Source organism: Lathyrus oleraceus, chromosome 7, assembly GCF_024323335.1.
Source record: "Lathyrus oleraceus cultivar Zhongwan6 chromosome 7, CAAS_Psat_ZW6_1.0, whole genome shotgun sequence".
In the NCBI taxonomy this organism is placed as follows: domain Eukaryota; kingdom Viridiplantae; phylum Streptophyta; class Magnoliopsida; order Fabales; family Fabaceae; genus Lathyrus; species Lathyrus oleraceus.
This window is the reverse complement of record NC_066585.1, coordinates 27,836,070-27,855,784: the sequence shown is the minus strand read 5'-3', so window position 1 is coordinate 27,855,784 and position 19,715 is coordinate 27,836,070. Positions and strand designations below refer to the sequence as shown.

General features: G+C 36.4%; 1 non-coding gene across 1 annotated transcript; it reads left to right on the top strand.

Moving 5' to 3' along the window:
- Window positions 1-15,983: 15,983 nt before the first annotated feature.
- On the top strand, window positions 15,984-16,090 carry LOC127109249 (small nucleolar RNA R71). The gene has a single exon (XR_007796579.1). It is a non-coding gene; the product is annotated as a small nucleolar RNA R71 (small nucleolar RNA).
- Window positions 16,091-19,715: the final 3,625 nt, after the last annotated feature.

Here is a 19,715-nt window from a genome sequence, read left to right as displayed (position 1 = left end):
ATCAACCAAGTAGTATGATTCAACATATATTGGCGCAGACGCTTAGTAGCCCAAGCCAATGCGCAACAAGTCTTTTCGAGCATAGAATACCGAGTCTCACAGTCGGTGAATTTCTTTCTGAGGTAGTAAATTGCATACTCTTTCCTTCCAGATTCATCTTGCTGACCAAGAACACAACCCATACTCTCATTGAGCACAATCAAATACATGATCCATGGTCTTCCTTCAATAGGCAGAGACAGAATTGGAGGCTCAAGCAGATACTCTTTGATACTGTCAAAAGCTTTCTGGAAATCTTCGGTCCAATCACAAGACTGGTCTTTCTGAAGAAGTTTGAATATGGGCGCACATGCGGCAGTCATATGCGATATAAATCTTGAGATGTAATTCAAACGACCGAGAAAACCTATGGCTTGCTTATCAGTTTTGGGCGCAAGCATCTCTTGTATTGATTTGACCTTGGCAGGATCAACTTCAATACCCTTCTCACTGACAATAAAGCCCAACAACTTACCAGAACGAACACCAAAAGCACACTTATTGGGATTCAAGCGGAGTTTTTACTTCCTCAAACGCTGGAATAACTTCAACAAATTCTCTACATGTTCTTCTTCATCACTTGATTTGGAAATCATGTCATCATAGACTTCAATCTCTTTATGCATCATATCATGAAAAAGAGTGGTCATAGCTCACTGGTACGTTGCACCAGCATTCTTTAAATCGAAAGACATCACTCTATAACAGAGTATTCCCCAGGGCGTAATGAATGTGGTCTTCTCCATATCTTTGGGTGCCATCTTGATTTTATTATAACCGGAAAATCAGTCCATAAATGAAAAGACTTTGAATTTAGTTGTATTGTCTACTAACATATCAATGTGTGGCAGAGGAAAATCATCTTTCCGACTAGCTTTGTTCAAATCTATGTAATCAACACACATACAAAAATTTCCATCCTTCTTTGAAATAGCACAATATTGGCTACCCACTGCGGATATTCGGAGGTTACAAGTAAATCAGCATCAATCTAATTTTGAACTTCCTCTTTGAACGTTACTGCCATATCAGGACGAGTTCTTCTCAACTTCTGCTTGACCGGCCATTCTGGCTTCAAAGAAAATCTATGCTCCACAATCTCAGAATCCAAACTAGGCATGTCTTGTTAGGACCAAGCAAACACATATGAATATTCTCGAAGAAGATCAATCAACCCCTTTTTAGCCTCTAGACACAGTTGAGACCCAATCTTGACTTCCTTCACATCATCTTCGGAACCCAAGTTGACTAGTTCAATCTTCTCTTCAAACGACTGGATGGCTTTTTCCTCGTGCTCAAGTAAATGAGATAATTCACCAGATATTTCTTCATCATCAGTCTCTTCCTCAGCCTCAAACACAGGGAAATCAAAGTTTGGAGAAGGAGTAGGATCATGGTATTCAATGGGTTTGGGAACCAACCTGCATAATGATTTGATATTTTGATTTTAGAGAAGTGAATTGTGACCAAATATTATGCAGATGGACAGTTGTATTTATGTCTTTTGTGATTACCATTTTCAGAAAGGCAAAAAGTAAAAAATAAAACATCATAAATGTGGATGAATAAAATTGTACTTTATTGATGATAATTGAAATTCCTAACAATGTTCACTTCTCCCTCGGGCATAGGAGAAAGATTTTTCTTAAAATGAAAGACAAATTACTTAGAGCGATGAACAACAATAGGAATATCAACAACAACCCAATTGTTGCAAGTCTGGCCATGCGTCACAAAGTTGGCGCAAGATTCGTCTTCATCGTCACCATCCTCGATTATATCAGCCGAGTGTTGATCATTATCATGAATGAACCCTCCATTACGGAAACTCGATTGTACATCTTCGGCTTTAATGTTGAACGACCCTAGTTGAAAACCCAATCCGGCCTTATTCTTGTTTTTAACAATTTCTATCATACGACCCCACTGGTTAGTGATGCCAGTCTCAATAGCTTTCTGAGCATTCTTCAAAGAAGACATGGGTGCCCCTGTTTTCTTCACTTCCGCAATAGACAAGGCTTGGAACGGGGTTCCAACCTCCTTCTCAGCTTCAACATAAGAAAAGGATGACAGATGGCTCACTAAAAGCGCCTTCTCTCTACCAACAACGACAAGCTTGCCGTTCTTCACAAATTTAAGCTTCTGGTGTAAAGTAGATGTCACAACTCCCGCTTCATGAATCCATGGCCTTCCCAATAAACAGCTATAGGCCGAGTGAATATCCATCACTTGAAAAGTAATCTGAAAATCACTCGGACCTATCTTGACTGGAAGGTCCACTTCACCAAAGACGGTTTTACGCAAACCATCGAACACTTTGACAATCACGCCATTGTACCTCATATGGGCACCTTGATAAGAAAGTCTGTACATAGTTGATTTCGAGAGCATATTCAGAGATGGACTAGTGCCCACCAACGCATTTGATAATGCGTCCTCCTTGCAATTCATAGAAATATGTAGCGCCAGATTGTGATTTCAGCCTTCCTCGGGAAGTTCTTCATCACAAAAACTCAAATTATTGCAAGAAGGGATATTAGTGATAATGTGGTCAAACTGATCCTCAGTTACATCATGCTCAACATAGGCTTGCTCAAGCATCTTCTGCAACGCCTCTCTATGTGCCTCAGAATTCATCAGCAGAGACATCACCGAAATCTTTGACGGGGTTTGGAGCAGTTGGTCCACCATATTAAACTCACTTCTCTTTATCAATCTCAAAACTTCATCATCATCACTAGCCTTCAACTTGCTGGATTCACCAGACTGACATACTAGAGCACTAACTGGATTTACCACTGGTATATCCACCTTCTTACTGATTGAAACATCCTCTATCTCCTTTGGAAAGACCGGACCGAAGACACGACCACTACGAGTCACCTTTGCAATATCAGCTATATTCACCATAGAACTTGCTACGGGTAACGGAATCTCTTGACCATTCTCCACCATGGTGGCATTATACTAATAAGGCATAACTTTATCGGATGTATACGAGACAAGGCCCGCTAACCGTATTGTCGCTCCCCGGATTTCCCGAATCCAAGTACAAACGCGAAAAGAGGTGGCGAGGAAAAAGAGTAGAGTCGCCAGCTATGTACTTTTATCCCAATAGGAGGGAAAGGTAGTACTACATAACCAAGAGGGAACGGATAAAACAAAGTCTCGAACCAAAGAAAACTGAGTAAGGGGGCCGGTTACGTGAAGGGAAGGTTATCGCACCCCTTCACGTCTGTGGTACTCCACAGGATCCACGATTGCTATTTATGTCTAAAGTGTGTGTATAAAAAGTCCTATATGCTATGCGAAAGAGAGAAAATCAAAGTAGGGAAAAGAAAGAGTTATTGCTCGCACAGGCCCTACCCTGCTGCATACGTATCTCAAGAAGGATTGAGAATCAGAGCACCGTAGCTCGGCTAACCTATTTGTTTGTTTTTTGTGATGAATGACGTTACTACACAATCTACCGGATGCTCGACCTTTGGAGACTTACTCACCTGTAGTAGAAGGAGTTAACGTGTTCTTAGGAGAAGAAAAATCAATGAGTTTGTTTGTTTTAGGAATGCTCATGCAAAAAGGAAGTCTTAGACGAAGGAACCGTGCTACCTTAATTGACATGCAAACGAGAGACTATACGAAGCCTAGAAATCCTATGGGGAGACGATCACACCATACAAAACAAATATGCATAAAGTAAACACGCCAACAAGGGGGCTCAAACATACGTGGGTAGGGCTTTAGTCAAGGGGGGTCATATTAACCTCGACAAACAAGCCATGGAAAGGTAATCAAATGGGCTCTTAACCACTGACATTAAACATTAGGGTGAGCTGATCAAACGGGTAATGAGGATAAGACCTCATATCTCTTAACCCTGGACAGGGTGAGCTCATGACAAAAAGTGGGGATTCAGAAAGGTGGAACCCTCTCCACTGCCTGACCGGACAAAAGATCTTGGGCTTTTGTTCTGAAGCATCGACACGTAGTGCGAGCATAAAGAACGACACACTGAATAACGGGGGATTGACTACTAATCCCTTTAATTCGTCAATTGCCTCTTCATGGAGGTCTTTAGCATTGGTGCCTCTTCCTGGAGGTCTTTGGGCACAAAAGTAAACACACAAAAACATTGCCTCCTATCGAGGTCTTCCAGCTAAGAAAGCGGTAAAATGCTGAAAAAATGTAAAAGGGATCAAGAGATCTACCACACGGATAAAGATCCGAAGTAACAGCAACTAAAGAAATAAGAAACCCAGAGATCTCTCAGGCTAGCACCATCAAAGAAAACAAGTCAGCAAAGCAATCAGAATAAATCTCCAAATGGTATCCCATAAATAAAGTGGAATACCAAGCAAGCTATCTCTTTAAGAGTCATGTGAGCCCTCACAAAAAAACTCAACAAACAGGTTAGAATAACAAGATGGGGTGCAATCAAGAGTTGCACCAAATAATAGAGTCACATGAATCATGCCATTAAAGTTCACAAAAAGCTCACAAAAAGCAACCAAGGGTAGGAGGCCTAAACCTCTTGTCAAACAAATGCATTAAAAGGGTATCAAAACTCAAAGTCATGGGGCAAGGATCCACACATCAAGACATGACATACATACTAAAACATGTGCCCACATGCAAAACCTAACGATACCCACTCTTCCAAATTCACCCATAATACCTCATACATTTAGAAATTTCAGGTTGAAAGTATAAAGTAGTGGAAATAGGGCATACCTGATTGGGGAGGATCGATTGAAATTGAATGGCACGGTTGGGTTTGCAAAGCACTCTTAGGGTTTATATGAGAGGGAATTGGTTCTTTGCAGATGAGTTCCCTTCAGTCTCTGGAGGTTGCTCTGAATTAGTTAGAATCTCTCTAGGGTTTTGTTCCAAGGAAACTTCAGAGTGTTTTCAGCTTTCACCAATTCTCCATTTTTTTTCCTTTATTGAAATTTCAGGATTTATAACTTGATTTTCGTGGCTTTGTGGGCTCAAATGAGAGAGGTCCAAGTCCAAGATTTTTCTGTTATTTTGTATTTTTATTTTTATTTTTATTTTTTTATTATTTTTTTTATTATTTTTTTTATTATTTTTTTTTTGTTTTTATTTTTTATTTTTTTTTATATATTTTTTTTTGAAACGCGTGGGCTTCGCCTAGCGAGCAATCTGCTCAGGAAATTCCTCTGAGCGCAGGTGATTCTGGTGGCTTTTCTTGGGACTCGCTAGGCGACCCATTCTGCTCGCCTAGCGAGCATGACAGCTCATGAACAAACTTTTGCTCCTTCAAGATTAACATTTTGAATGATGAATAGACCCTATTTGAACATGTTGGAAGTAACTCAAGTCATTCCCTGGCCATTTCACCTTCAGTTGACCAACAGTTGACTAGAGGTCGAACCCCAATTCAGATGAACTTTGCTGAAATGCAATATGAAATGTTAAATGACCTAAAAATGAATGCATGAATGAGGAGGGAAAATTTGAGGTGCTACACGTATTACCAACAGTGATATCAATCTATTAACGTTATTGTTGCTGCTGCTATCAAATTGGATTACTACCCGCTTAGGGGTCTTGAACACATGAATAATTACATTCACATCATTTATATCTCTCGACTAAAAAATTTAGATAAGCCCTTCATCCATCAACCTCTGAATATCCCTCTTGACAATAACACATCCTCGAGGGTTCACGCTGCATATCACATAACAACGTTAAAGTATTTCGTATGATTAAACTTAAAGTATTGAGCATATGATTAACACTATCAAGAATTCCTAAGGTTATTAAACAAGGTTCATCAGCATACCTTGTTGACTCTATTTCTCTTGTGCTTAGAGCCTTGTAGATTTCTTCCTGCAATTCACCTGGTTCGCCTGATCTGAAAAATATTTTGTATCCGTGCCTTTGTGCCATGACCGGAATTTACACAACTCGAGTAGTAAGAAGAAGGAGAATTTTTTTTATGAATCGTGAGATGGAGATGTGTTTTGTGGGGGTTATGTTGCAAGAGTTTATATAAAGTTAAATGGTAGTTGGAAAGATTTGAATGGAATAAATTTTAATGAGTAATGATAAATGTAGTGCTCAAAGGAGATTAAAGATGGTTGACAAAATTTTAAAACTTTTCTGGAATGCAAGGGACAAAGATTAATGGCACATGCTTGTATTATGTGAGGAGTAATGAAATGTGTGGCAGGCTCCACTTTTGGTGAGTGTGGCGGGCGCCACAATGGTGCAGGTGGCGGGCGCCACTAGTTGTGTGTGTGGCAGGCGCCATATGCTGGACTAAGTGTGTTTTTGAATAGTTAGGTGAAAGAAAAAAAAACATAAAAGTGAAAATAAAATAGGGTACAGTAGAATTAAATTAAAGCATGAAATCGAAAAAGAATGAGGTAAATAGAAATGAATTACATAATAGTTGAATGAGTTTGCTAGATAAAAGTGAAACAATTAAAAATTCCTAAATTGTAAGAATAAAAAGAAAATCCTAACATGGAAAAATCTAAAATTAATGTCTGACATGCGGTAAAATTCAGATATATTAGCCATTACAGCGACCACTGACAGGAGGAGCGAAAGAGTAAAAATGCTGATAAATGTGATCCAAATTCTCTGTCACTACGTCCATAAATCCGTGGAGGTCCACGCGCAAAGTGCTTAATTCGCCTCTCAGGTTAGCAATGATAGTCTGGACAACATTGATGATGGCAACATGATCAATAGGCTACGCAGCAGGTATAACAGAGGCATATGAGTCAGCATAAGAGAGATAGGCATCATAATGGTCATAGATTTGGGGTGTCTCTGGAGGAGAGGGTGGTGCATCTTGTGGTTTGTCCAAATCAAAGAGCCAATTGTTTTTGTCATGTACACTAGTCCTATGGTTTGGAAGGGTAAACAGGTGCACAACTTGGTTGTTGATAAGAAATTCAAACACATCCGGGCCCAGGTTTCTAATAATACTAGTGTTGAAACAGAATTAAATGTGCATGGGTCATATTCCACCTAGAGGGTTAAGTCTAATAAGTGGCTATCTCAGTCCAATAGCATTGGCAATCAAGGTTACTAGGCCTCCTATTAGGATTGGTCAGTGGGTTGCTTGTGCCATACGATCAAAGTTGGCTATCATAAATGTAGCGGCATTAACAGGATAAGCTTGTGATGCACAATACATTATGAAGAGCTCATCTTTAGACACAGAGGTTATGTTTTCTTCTTTTCCAAATAGGGTGTGACCTAGGAACTTATGAAAATAACGGATCGTAGGGTTATGAATGTTCCCAAAATGCATGAGATCTGGCTCAGGATGGCTGTTTCTGCTAATGCTTCCCCTAAAGTAGTTTAGTTCAAGGTCTCTAAGTAGTTCTTCCTGGGTGACGGTAAAGACATCAGGGTCATTTGGGCATCCTAGGATTTCATCTATTTCTCTATGATTATAGCGATACTCAATAACAAACATCCTAAAGGTGATAAGGCCTCTATTGAATCCAATACCATGGTTTGACAAGTAAACAATGGAGCTCAGGAATTCTAGGGTTAGCCTACGGTAAGAACTAAATCTTCTTTTGATAGAAAAATTATCCCATCCAATTTGGTTAAGTAGGAACATAACACTATCTTGGATACCTAACTTAGTTATGGTACGTCCATCGGGGTAGATAGTTAGTGCCATATCTCTCTGAGCTAAAGCTTCAAAGTGTCTCCTCTGACCTCTGCCTCTGAAAACGATATCCATATGGTCTACTTATTGCATCATGAAAGTTAGTAGCTAGCTAAATTTAAGTTAGCCTAGGAGTAAGTAAACAATAGTGTTAAGTCAGTAATGGATGATAATAAGGAAAAGTACCGAGTGACTTTATGAAAGAGATAAAAAGAATGAAAAATAAGAAATAGTACTAAATAATAATAGAGAAGATAGAATTAATAATTTACAATAAGATGTGGGTTGTCTCTCACTAAGCGCTTTGTTTACTGTCTTAAGCTCGACAAAATTTAACTAAAGATTAATTCGGTGAATGAGCGGGAAGCTCTGCAAGCTTTAGATTAGTGGAAAAATCTCTGTTGTCAATGTTATGATAATGTTTCAAGCGCTTCCCGTTTATGATAAATGGTTCACTAGATTTGCCCTTTATCTCTATCGCTCCATTTGGAAAAAAATTGGTAATTTCAAAGGGACCGGACCACCTAGAACAAAGTTTTCTTGGAAAAAGTTTAAGTCGGGAATTAAACAGAAGTACTACGTCACCCTCATTAAACTCTTTCCTCGATATACGATTGTCATGCCATTTTTTAGTTCTTTCTTTATAAATTTGGGCATTCTCGTATGCGTCTAATCTAAGTTCTTCTAGTTCATGGATATCTAATATTCTCTTCTCGCCTGCGGCAGTATAATTTAGATTAAGGGTCTTAACGGCCCAATATGCTTTATGCTCTAATTCTATCGGCAGATGACACAATTTTCTATAAACTAGCTTAAATGGTGTGGTTCCTATCGGGGTCTTATAAGTTGTCCTATATGCCCACAGAGCTTTGTGTAACTTTGAAGACCAATCTTACCTAGAGGTGGCAACTATTTTTTCTAAGATTTGCTTAATTTCTCTATTAGAGACCTCTACTTGCCCACTTGTTTGTGGGTGATAAGGTGTTGCTACACGGCGTCGGACTCCATATTTTAGTAATAGCTTTTCAAAGATCTTTGAAATGAAATGGGAGCCACCATCACTGATGACAAGTCTCGGCACACCGAATCTAGGAAAAATTATATTCTTAAAGAGCCTAATTACCACTCGTGCGTCATTTGTTGGAGAGGCTACAACCTCGATCCATTTCGATACGTAATCAACAGCAACGAGTATGTACTTGTTACCAAAAGAAGATGGGAATGGTCCCATGAAATCAATTCCCCACACGTCAAAGACTTCTACTTCCAAAATACGTTTAAGTGGCATCTCGTCGCGTCTAGAGATGTTGCCAGTGCGTTGGCACCAGTCGCAATTTATGATCGCGATGTGGACATTTTTCCACATAGTGGGCCAAAAGAGGCCAGCTTGTAAGATCTTGGCGCAAGTCTTTGAAGTGCTTGCATGTCCTCCATAGGGAGCAAAATGACAGTGAGAAATTATGTTTTCTACTTCATCTTTGGGGACACATCGACAGAAGATACCATCGGCACCTCTCTTAAAAAGCAGAGGCTCATACCAATAATACTGTTTAAGATCATGGAAGAATTTCTTCTTTTGTTGGTAAGTTAAGTCTGGTGGAAACACCCCAACTGCTAAGTAGTTGACGAAGTCAGCATACCATGGCAGTATGGTTTTAGTATAAATTGCTTCCACGACTTCATTTGTTTCGGTATCATTATAAGTTAGTGAGCATTCAATTGTATTACTTTCCAACTGGGCTATGAGTTGTTCATAAGGGAAATCATCATTGATAGGCACTCGTTCAGGTTCAATGCCTTCCATCCTCGACAAGTGATCAATTACGACATTTTTAGTGCCTCTCTTATCTTTGATTTCTAAGTCAAACTCTTGTAGGAGTAAAATCCACCTTAGGAGTCTTGGTTTGGTGTCCTTTTTACTTAATAGGTACCTAATTGCGGCATGATCAATATAGATCATTATTTTTGCTCTTACTAAGTAAGAACGAAATTTATCCAAAGCGAACACGACAGCTAAAAGTTCCTTTTTTGTGGTGGTGTAGTTCATCTGTGCGGGATCTAAGGTTCTACTTGCGTAATATATTGCATGAATCTTCTTATCCTTTCTTTTTCCTAAGACTGCTCCTACAACATAATCATTAGCGTCACACATGATTTCAAACGGTAATCTTCAATCAGGTGGTTGCATGATAGGTGCGGTGATGAGAGCTGTTTGAAATTGTTAAAATGCTTTTAAGCATTTGTCTTCAAAGATGAATTCAACGTCTTTCATTAATAGGTCAGTTAGTCGTTTGTTGATTTTGGAGAAATCTTTAATGAATCATCGGGCGTGTCCTAAGAAACTTCGTATTTCTCTTACGCTTTTCGGAGGTTGAAGTATTTCTATAACTTCTATTTTAGCTTTGTCAACTTCAATCCCCTTGTCAGACACTATGTGTCCAAGTGCGATTCCTTGTCGGACCATGAAATGGCAATTTCCCCAATTTAACATGAGATTCACTTTTACGCATCTTTCAAGTACCATTTCTAGGTTCGATAAACATCCTTCAAAACTCTGCCACAAACAGAGAAATTATCCATGAATATTTCCAGGATGTCGTCTATAAAATCAGCAAAAATTAACATCATGCATCTTTGGAATGTTGCGGGAGCGTTACATAGTCCAAACGGCATTCGTCGAATGGAGAATGTACCATAAGGACAAGTGAAGGTTGTCTTTTCTTGGTCGTCGGGATGAATATGGATTTGAAAGAATCCTGAATAACCATCAAAATAGCAGAACTGAGAATTCTTAGCCAATCATTCAAGCATTTGATCAATAAAAGGTAAAGGAAAATGATCCTTTCGAGTGGCTTTATTCAATTTCCTATAATCAATGCACATTCTACTTCCAGTCACAACTCTTTGTGCTATAAATTCGCCTTTTTCGTTATTAACAACTGTGACACCTCCCTTCTTTGGTACTACATGTACTGGGCTGACCCATTGGCTATCAGATATCGGGTATATAATTCCTGCTTCTAATAGTTTTTCACTTATCTCTTTACTACATCACTCAGAATGGGATTTATCCTTCTTTGATGTTCTCCAGAGGTCTTACTGTCTTCCTCTAGCATACTGTGATGCATGCATATGGAAGGACTTATTCCTTTTAGATCTGAGATATTATAGCCTAAAGCAGTTGGATATTTTCTTAAAATATGTAGGAGTTTCTCGGTTTCTATTTGTCCTAAGTCTGCGTTAACTATTACAGGTCGCTCGAGTTCAATGTCTAGGAATTCATACCTCAAATTTTTGGGTAGTGTTTTAATTTCTAATGTTGGTTTCTTCGGGCAGGGCATATGATTGGGTGTCGGTGATAGACATTCACTTAGACTGTCATCTTGGTATTCTTCACGCCAATTTTCATATTCAAAAATATGAGGCATTGGAATTTTCAATATTTCGGAGTATGAAGTTTGTTCATTCTCCATTTCTCTTACACATTCGTCGATGATATCTAGAAGACAACATGTATCGTCTATAACTGGTGCTTTTAAGAATTGCGTCAAAATAAATTCGTATTTTTCTTCACCGACTTCAAAGGTTAGCTTGCCTTTCTTTACATCTATAATAACTCCGACAATAGCTAAGAATGATCTTCCTAATATGATAGGGATATTGGAATCCTCCTTTATGTCCATGATTATGAAATCAGTGGGAATATAGAATTGACCTATGCACACTGGAACGTTCTCTAGCATACTATCGCACCTCGAAAAAATGAGAACACGACCTAGCGAATCGCACGCTCGCAATGATGGATTGAACAGAGCCGCCACTGAACTTTATTTATTCCTAAAAGGAAAGGGGAAATATCGATAAAACCCAAGAAAGAACGATAATGATTATGGTCGTCACAACCAAATCAGGGTTTGGGAGTCGATTACGCAAGGGGAATGTATTAGCACCCCTCACGTCCGTTGTACTCAACGGGAACCGTTAGGTTAGTTGTGTGCGTTAGTGTTAGTTTGAAATGCTAGGCTTCTCGAGTTATTAGGTGGGAAAGAAAGAAATAGAAGAGAAAAGAATATTTTTGTATTTTGCAAAGATGAGGACTAAACATAAGTTTTTTACTAATGGGTCTGACAAGATTTACGAATCTTGCTCCTACGTATCTCCAGGTGAAATAGAGAACTCAAGGCTTACGTAGTTCTGGGTAGAAAATGTTTGTTTGTTGGTCGATTTTAGCGAAAACTATATTGTATTAATCGACGAAAAACATTGTTTTACGTAAAACAGATGAGGAGCAGACGTATGCATCACATCGAATGGATTTACAAATCAACATTCGAAAAAACATCACTTATCTCAACTCAACAATTATGGACGAAGCATTGTTTTACCTCACTTTAAGACAAAGTGTCTTTCATTTATGAAATGGTTTTTCTGATCAATCACACGGCGACGAAAAAAGTTTGATTGGTTGAATGTATTTTTGGGCTTGAAAGACGAGTATTTATGACTTGTAAGCTCTTACAACTGGGTCTAATACTCAGGATTACATCTGGACCTTTCACCCAGGTAATCTTTTTCTTTCAATTTTATTGAGAAAATAAATTTGAATATTTACAAGTGTTTTGAAAAGAAGACGAATACTTATGGCTTGCAAGCTCTTACAACTTGGGCCTAATATTCGGGATTATGACTGGATATTCCATCCAGGGTAATATTTTTCTTCAGATTTTATTGAGAAAAAGACATTTGAATATTTACAAATATTTTGAAGAGAAGACGAATACATAGGGCTTACAAGCTCTTACAACTTGTGCCTAATATTCGGGATTACGACTGGATATTCCATCCAGGGTAATCTTTTTCTTCATATTTTATTTAAGAAAATGGTTTTTGAAAATAATTTGAGTTGGTGAGATTTTGAAAACTAACTTGATATTGATCAAAAACTCATTGTAAGAAGCCTCAAGAGTAAGCCACATGACCGAAATAAACTGAACTCGAAAGGAACTGAATTTAGCTCTAAGCTAACATAAAGTAGACTCATGTATGAATCCCTCCATAAGAAGCCGAGCAACTGAATCTATGCGTCCAAGCGATTTTTGGAAGTTAAATTGAATTTAAACTTCTGAAGTCGCAATTAAATAAAATAAAATAACAGCAACAACTAAATATATTATTATTACATTAGTGTTACAATTTTTCACATCAACTCCAAATAATTAATAAAAAATAAAAAGTTAAACACAACACACATGCTACCCACAATAAATTTGCATTGCTACGAAATCAAAATAGAACAAAAATAAAAAAAATTATAAAAATAATATTAACAAAGTACATATATATATATATATATATATATATATATATATATATATATATATATATATATATATATATATATATATATATATATATATATAACTTGAAAAATAAAAAAATATATATATCTAACTATACAAAATTTGAACTCACAGAAACTATATATACATAAGAAAATCAAAAAGCAAAATATTTATATATATATATATATAATATATATATATATATATATATATATATATATATATAAATATATATATATATATATATATATATATATATATATATATATATATATATATATATATATATATATATAAAACAAAAACAAAAACTGATTATATATAAAAAACAGAAATTAAACTAATATATATATATATATATATATATATATTTATATATATATATATATATATATTATATATATATATATATATATATATATATATATATATATATATATATATATATATATATATATATATATATATATATATAAGAGAAATATATAAAAACAAGTTTTATATATATATATATAGAGAGAGAGAGAGAATTAATATATAAAAATAATACTAATCAAAACAATAAGAGAAATGTCAAATAAGAAAAAGAAATTTACGGTTGCAACAATAGGATTTCATTGACCGACGGTGAGTTGCTAAGAGAAATCTCATTTCCTTTTCTCAATGACCAAACACAGGTACCTCCATTTTTTATTCCTCCTTTTATTGGAGAGATAAAATTGGATGATTTTTCCTCTCTCTAATTCAAGTTCTATCTATTTTTTTGTTGAAAATTTCCTATTTTTTAACGAGTGAAATATTGATAGGTGTCGTTCAGTTTTGGATTTCCTCCCTCTCACTAGCTAATGAAACAATATATATAGTATAGTGCATACTAGAATTCTCTAATATTTTTAGAATTTCACAAATGCCTCTTTAAACTATTATTTAGTGACAACATGAATTAAAGAAAATTAACCAAAATAAATTTCAAATAAAATTAAATAATAAAAATAAAATTAAAATGAAACTATAAAAAATCATATTTATTTTTCATGAACAGGTTGACAAAAAGATAAAAATATATGAATTCAAAATGAATAAAAGTCGGGCGCAAAAGTGCTCAAAACAATAAAAAGAATGTACCAAAATGATCAGCGCGAAATAAACTTCCCGGGAACATACATGTTTTGATCATATTTTAAAATAAAAAATGACCGGTTAGAATGCTCAGACTGATCAAAATGCGACCGAAAAATTAGCTGAAAAAATAAAAACGAGCACGCCAGGTTGAACTACATGAACCGTACATTAATAAAACTGACGTCTACAAGCTTGATTTTGAAATTTTTTCGTCTGCTAATTTCAGCACATTTGAGAATCGGTTTGACCGATCTGTCTGTAGATTTGAAAACAATATATTTTGGTCGACATTTTAGACGTTGTGCAATATGAAATGCATGCTAGGACGTGTAAATGATGCAGAAGTCAAAATGACTGTATTGATTAATTGAATGAGGGGAAAAATTGGGGTATGACACATACCTGCGGGAAATTTAACAGAATGATCAGCTAGTTGTACGGACATCCTAGTTGGTCTCAACTCTCCCATTTTAAGCCTTTCGCATATGGACAATGGCATTAAGCTAATACGGGCTCCTAAGTCGCATAGAGCTTTGTCTATGACAAACTTTCCGATTACACAGGGTATGGAGAAACTTACTGGGTCTTTCAGCTTAGGAGGCATATTATTTTGAATTATAGCGCTACACTCAGCAGTAAGTGTAACAGTTTTGTTATCCTCGATCTTCTTCTTGTTATATAAGATCTCCTTAAGAAACTTAGCGTATGAGGGCATTTGAGTGATAGCTTCTGTAAAAGGTATTGTGATATTCAATTGTTTCAGAAGCTCTACAAATTTCTTGAATTGCCCTACACTTTTGGACTTAACAAATCTTTGAGGATACGGGATAGGAGGTTTATACGGTGGTAGAGGCATATATGGTTCTTCTTTCTCTACGACCTCTTCGATTTTATTTTCCTTTAGTTCGTCTGCCTTCTCAGTTATTTTACCAGGGTCTTGATGCATGGCTGGATTTTGAAGTCTAGGGTCGATTGGTCCGTCTAATTCTGTCCCACTTCGTAGTATAATAGCATTTGCATGACCTTTCGGGTTTGGTTGTGTCTGTCCAGGAAATGTACCTGCAGGGGTAGCAGTAGGTGCTTGTTGTTGAGCCACTTGCGAAATTTGTGTTTCTAACATTTCGTTATGGGTGGATAAAGCGTCTACTTTATTCACTAATTGCTTAATTTGCTCACTAGTGTGTATGTTTTGATTTAGGAAATCCTTATTTGTCTGGGCTTGGGTAACTATAAAATTTGCCATCATTATTTCAAGGTTTGACTTCCTAGGAGCATTTGGAGTAGTTGTCACAGTTTTATGATAGCCTGATGGTACAGTAGGTGCTTGGTTGGGTGCATACAATGCGCTATTGTTTTTGTAGGAAAAGTTCAGATGGTTCTTCCAACCTGGGTTATAGGTGTTTGAGTAAGGGTTTCCTTGCGCATAATTCACTTGGTTTGTGGAGATTCCTGCCAAAAGTTGACATTCAGGGGCAGCATGCCTAGAAACTCTGCATATCTCGCAGTTCGGAGCTACGACAGCCAGGGTGGTTGCGGGTGTTATGGTCAGGTTTTCGATCTTTTGGGGGAGAGCATCTACCTTAGCATTGGCATGGTCAAGACTGCTTATTTTGTACATACCACCTTTCGTTGGAGGTTTTTCTACGGAGGTTCTTTCACTTCCCCACTGATAGTGATTCTGGGCCATACTTTCAATAAGTTGATAGGCCTCATTGTAGGGTTTATGCATCAGTGCGCCACCTGTGGTGGCGTCTATTGTCAATCTTGTGATGTACAAGATTCCATTGTAAAAGGTATAGATGATCAACCACTCTTCTAAACTGTGATGTGGACAAAGCTTCATCATGTCCTTGTATCTCTCCCAAGCTTCGAAAAATGATTCGTTGTCTTTTTTTTTAAACCTGTTTATTTGGGCTCTTAGCATAGCCATCTTACTAGGTGGGAAATATCGTGCTAAGAAAACTTTCTTCAACTCGTTCCACATAGTGACAAAGTTGTACGGTAGAGACTGGAGCCAAGCTCTAGCTCTACCTCTCAGTGATAAAGGGTAAAGACGTAGTCTTATTGCTTCAGGGCTGACACCATTCGCTTTCACTGTGTCTGCATATTGCAAAAACACTGACAAATGTAGGTTCGGGTCCTCCATGAGACTACCGGAAAATTGGTTTTGTTGTACGGATGACAACAACGAAGGTTTTAACTCGAAATTATTTGCCTCGATGGTAGGGGCAGCGATGTTGTTATGTGGTTCATCCTGTGAAGGGATGGCATAGTACTTGAGAGGGCGGTTCTGCGGTCCTTCAACCATCTTTAGTTCTATAACTGGTTCGGGATTAGGGATATTAGGATCGGGAAGATTGTACTTGATACGGTATTCGTGTCTTCGGCATTCTAATCTTAGATAACGCTCTGGTTCGTTGAATGGTAGCTTTAATTTCTCGCCTTGTGAGCGAGTACTTGGCATACAATCGAAAAATTAAAAAGGGAAATATTTTTGTTTGCCTTAGTCTATACTGCGCAACATTGGAGTTACGATATCGACTAAATTAGTCCCCGACAACATCGCCAAAAACTTGATCGCGACTTAGTATGTCTATGGGATTCGTGACTGCAAGTGCACAGTCGTATCGTGTAGTTTTAAAGATTATCGAACCCAAAGGACTAATAATCAAACTTACTGTTATCTAATGTTACTACGTAAATCTAAGTCTGATGATGTCTCTAGGGGTTAAGGGACAATGAGAAATAAATACTAACGAAAACTGAACTTTAATAAAAATATTTAATAGCAGGATATCGGCATGTAACAAATCAAACTTCGGGGATTCGATAAATAGTTGGTGTAATCGTAAACGTTAAAATACTCTTTAGTAGAACTTATTTATTTAAAAGAATTTATCTCACACTCTCTCGTGTTGTGACTCTAACTATACTCTTAAACCAGGATGCTTCACTCTCACTGTCTCATTTGAATTAAAAGTAATTTTTGGAAATCAATAAATTCTAATTAATCCTAAAGCGCTCTCGATGTATTTAGAATTAATGCCTAGTTTCAGCTATCCGGTTAAAACCTCAAACTCTCGTTTTATTGACCGTAACCCTTTTTTGCTTTGTATCTCGTACGAAAACATTTTTAATTTTATAACAAGAAACTATAACCAGAAAAATAGTTTATAAAATTCAACACCAATTATTAACGAATCCCGTCATTTTGACGGTCTTTACATACCGATATCGAATGGTTTAGCCAGACATGGATTCGAGAACAAACATGTTATTATGATAATTAAACATAATACAAAGCATAAGAAATTAAAATAACAATTAAAATAGAACCTGGAATATAGACCGAAAAACTGGAATTAATCCTGGTTCTTGAATTCAAATAATATCGGCACGCTTGACAAATCAGGTACAGGATTATAATAAAAATCAATTGCTAAAACTAAAGTCGTGATAGTCCCCCGATGTGGAGAATCTATTACTTTAAAAGTAAATATCTTATTAAAATGCTAACAGTAAAATTCTGGCTAAAAGAGACCGTCCTTTCTTTGAAGACCGAAACCCTGATTTATACCCCAAATCCTTGCCTTGAAATTGCCTTGAAAATCTCCTAGTGGGCGTGGTTGGTGACTGAGAAAAACGGAACGTGGAGAAAAATAAGGAGGAAGTGGTTTGGTGGCAGGTTCCACAACTCTAGGTAGTGGGCGCCACACCTTGCTTGGTGGCGGGCGCCACTCATTGCTTGGTGGTGGATGCCACACCGATGCTTGTGGTGGGCGCCACCCTTTTTATGTGGTGGTGAGCGCTACACTTGCTTGTGGTGGGCGCCACCTTTGCCATGTGGTGGTGGGCGCCACCCATTACTATTTTCTTCATTTTCTTTCCTTTTTGCTCTTTTCCCGCTTTGCTCACACAGACACTTCTTATTTGATAAATACCTGAAATAAACACAAAATATGACATAACACTATGGAAAATAAGTAAAAAGTAATGCAAGTCAAGTCAAATATACGATACATTTTCGCGTTATCAAGTATTATTTCTAATTTAATTAACTTAGGTTTAATTCCAAGGATAAAAGTCAATGACTTAGAAAAATATGAATTTTGCATACAAACTAAAATAACTAAAACTTCACATAAATCAGTAATGAGAGAATTTGAACCTATGGATTTTTTACATTCTGACATATGTGAATTTGATGGAACTTTAACTAGAAATAGTAAATATCATTTAATCACTCTTATTGACAATTACTCTAATTATACTTATGTATACCTAATTAAGAATAAAATTGAAACTCTTGACATGCTTAAGACTTATATGAATGAAATTGAAAACAGTTTAGTAAGAAAATTAAGAGACTTCATTGTGATAGTAGAAATGAGGATGATCCATTTTATTTAATGAATTTTATAAACAACGTGGATTTCTACATGAAACCATTACATCATATTCTCCTGAAATGAATGGTAAAGTAGAAAGAAAGAATAAAATTCTTACTAAACTAGTCATTGTTATTATGTTGAGTTATGGTGTTGCACCTCATTGGTGAGGAAATTTAATTGACTATTTTCTATATCCTAAATAGAGTTCCCAAGTCTAAAAATCAGATCTCTACTTATGAGATATTGAAGAAAAAAACAACCAAACTTCTCTTACTTTATAACTTGGGTGTTGCCTGACTTATGTTAGGATTTTGCATCTGAAGCAAGTTAAAGTTGCTAGTAGAGCCTAATAATGTGTATTCATTAGATATGCAGTAAATAGTAAGGCATGTGTGACCTAAATGTTAAAGTGGTCATAGAATCAAATGATGTTGAATTCTATAAAGACAAATTTTCTTTCAAATCAAGAAATAGTGGTGGTACTGAATTAAATCACATTCTTTTGATAAGAAGCATTCAAAGCAACGATGAAGTAGAAACATAACTTTGAAGAAGTAAAAGAGTAAGAATTTTTAAAGAATATGGACCCGATTATTTGGCCTATACAATTGAATAATATCCAACAAACATTCAAGAAACATTATCATCTCTGGATACAAATTTGTGGCAAGAAGCTATTAACAATGAGATAAAATCTCTAGAATCTAACATGACCCAAAACATAATAGATTTGTCTCCTGGTTGCAAACCAATCAATTGTAAATGGGTTTCAAAAAAGAAATTAAAACCTGATGGAATAGTTGATAAGTATAAGGTTCACCTTGTACCCAAATATTTTAGGAAAAGAATAAATATTATTTCTTCGATACTTTTTTAGAGTCACTAGAATTACATTCATTAGGGTACTGATTTGAATTGCTTATATTTATAAACTTAATAGTACACAAAATGGATGTTAAAACAATTTTTTTAAAATGGTGACTTAGAAGAAGAAATCTATATGGAACAACTGAAAAGATTTGTGATTCATGGGCAAGAAAACAATGTATCTAAGTTAGATAAGTGTCTGTATGTTTTAAAACAATCTCCAAATTAATGACATGAAAAATTTGAGAACTTAATAATAACAAAATGAATGAAAGTGACAAATGTGTTTAT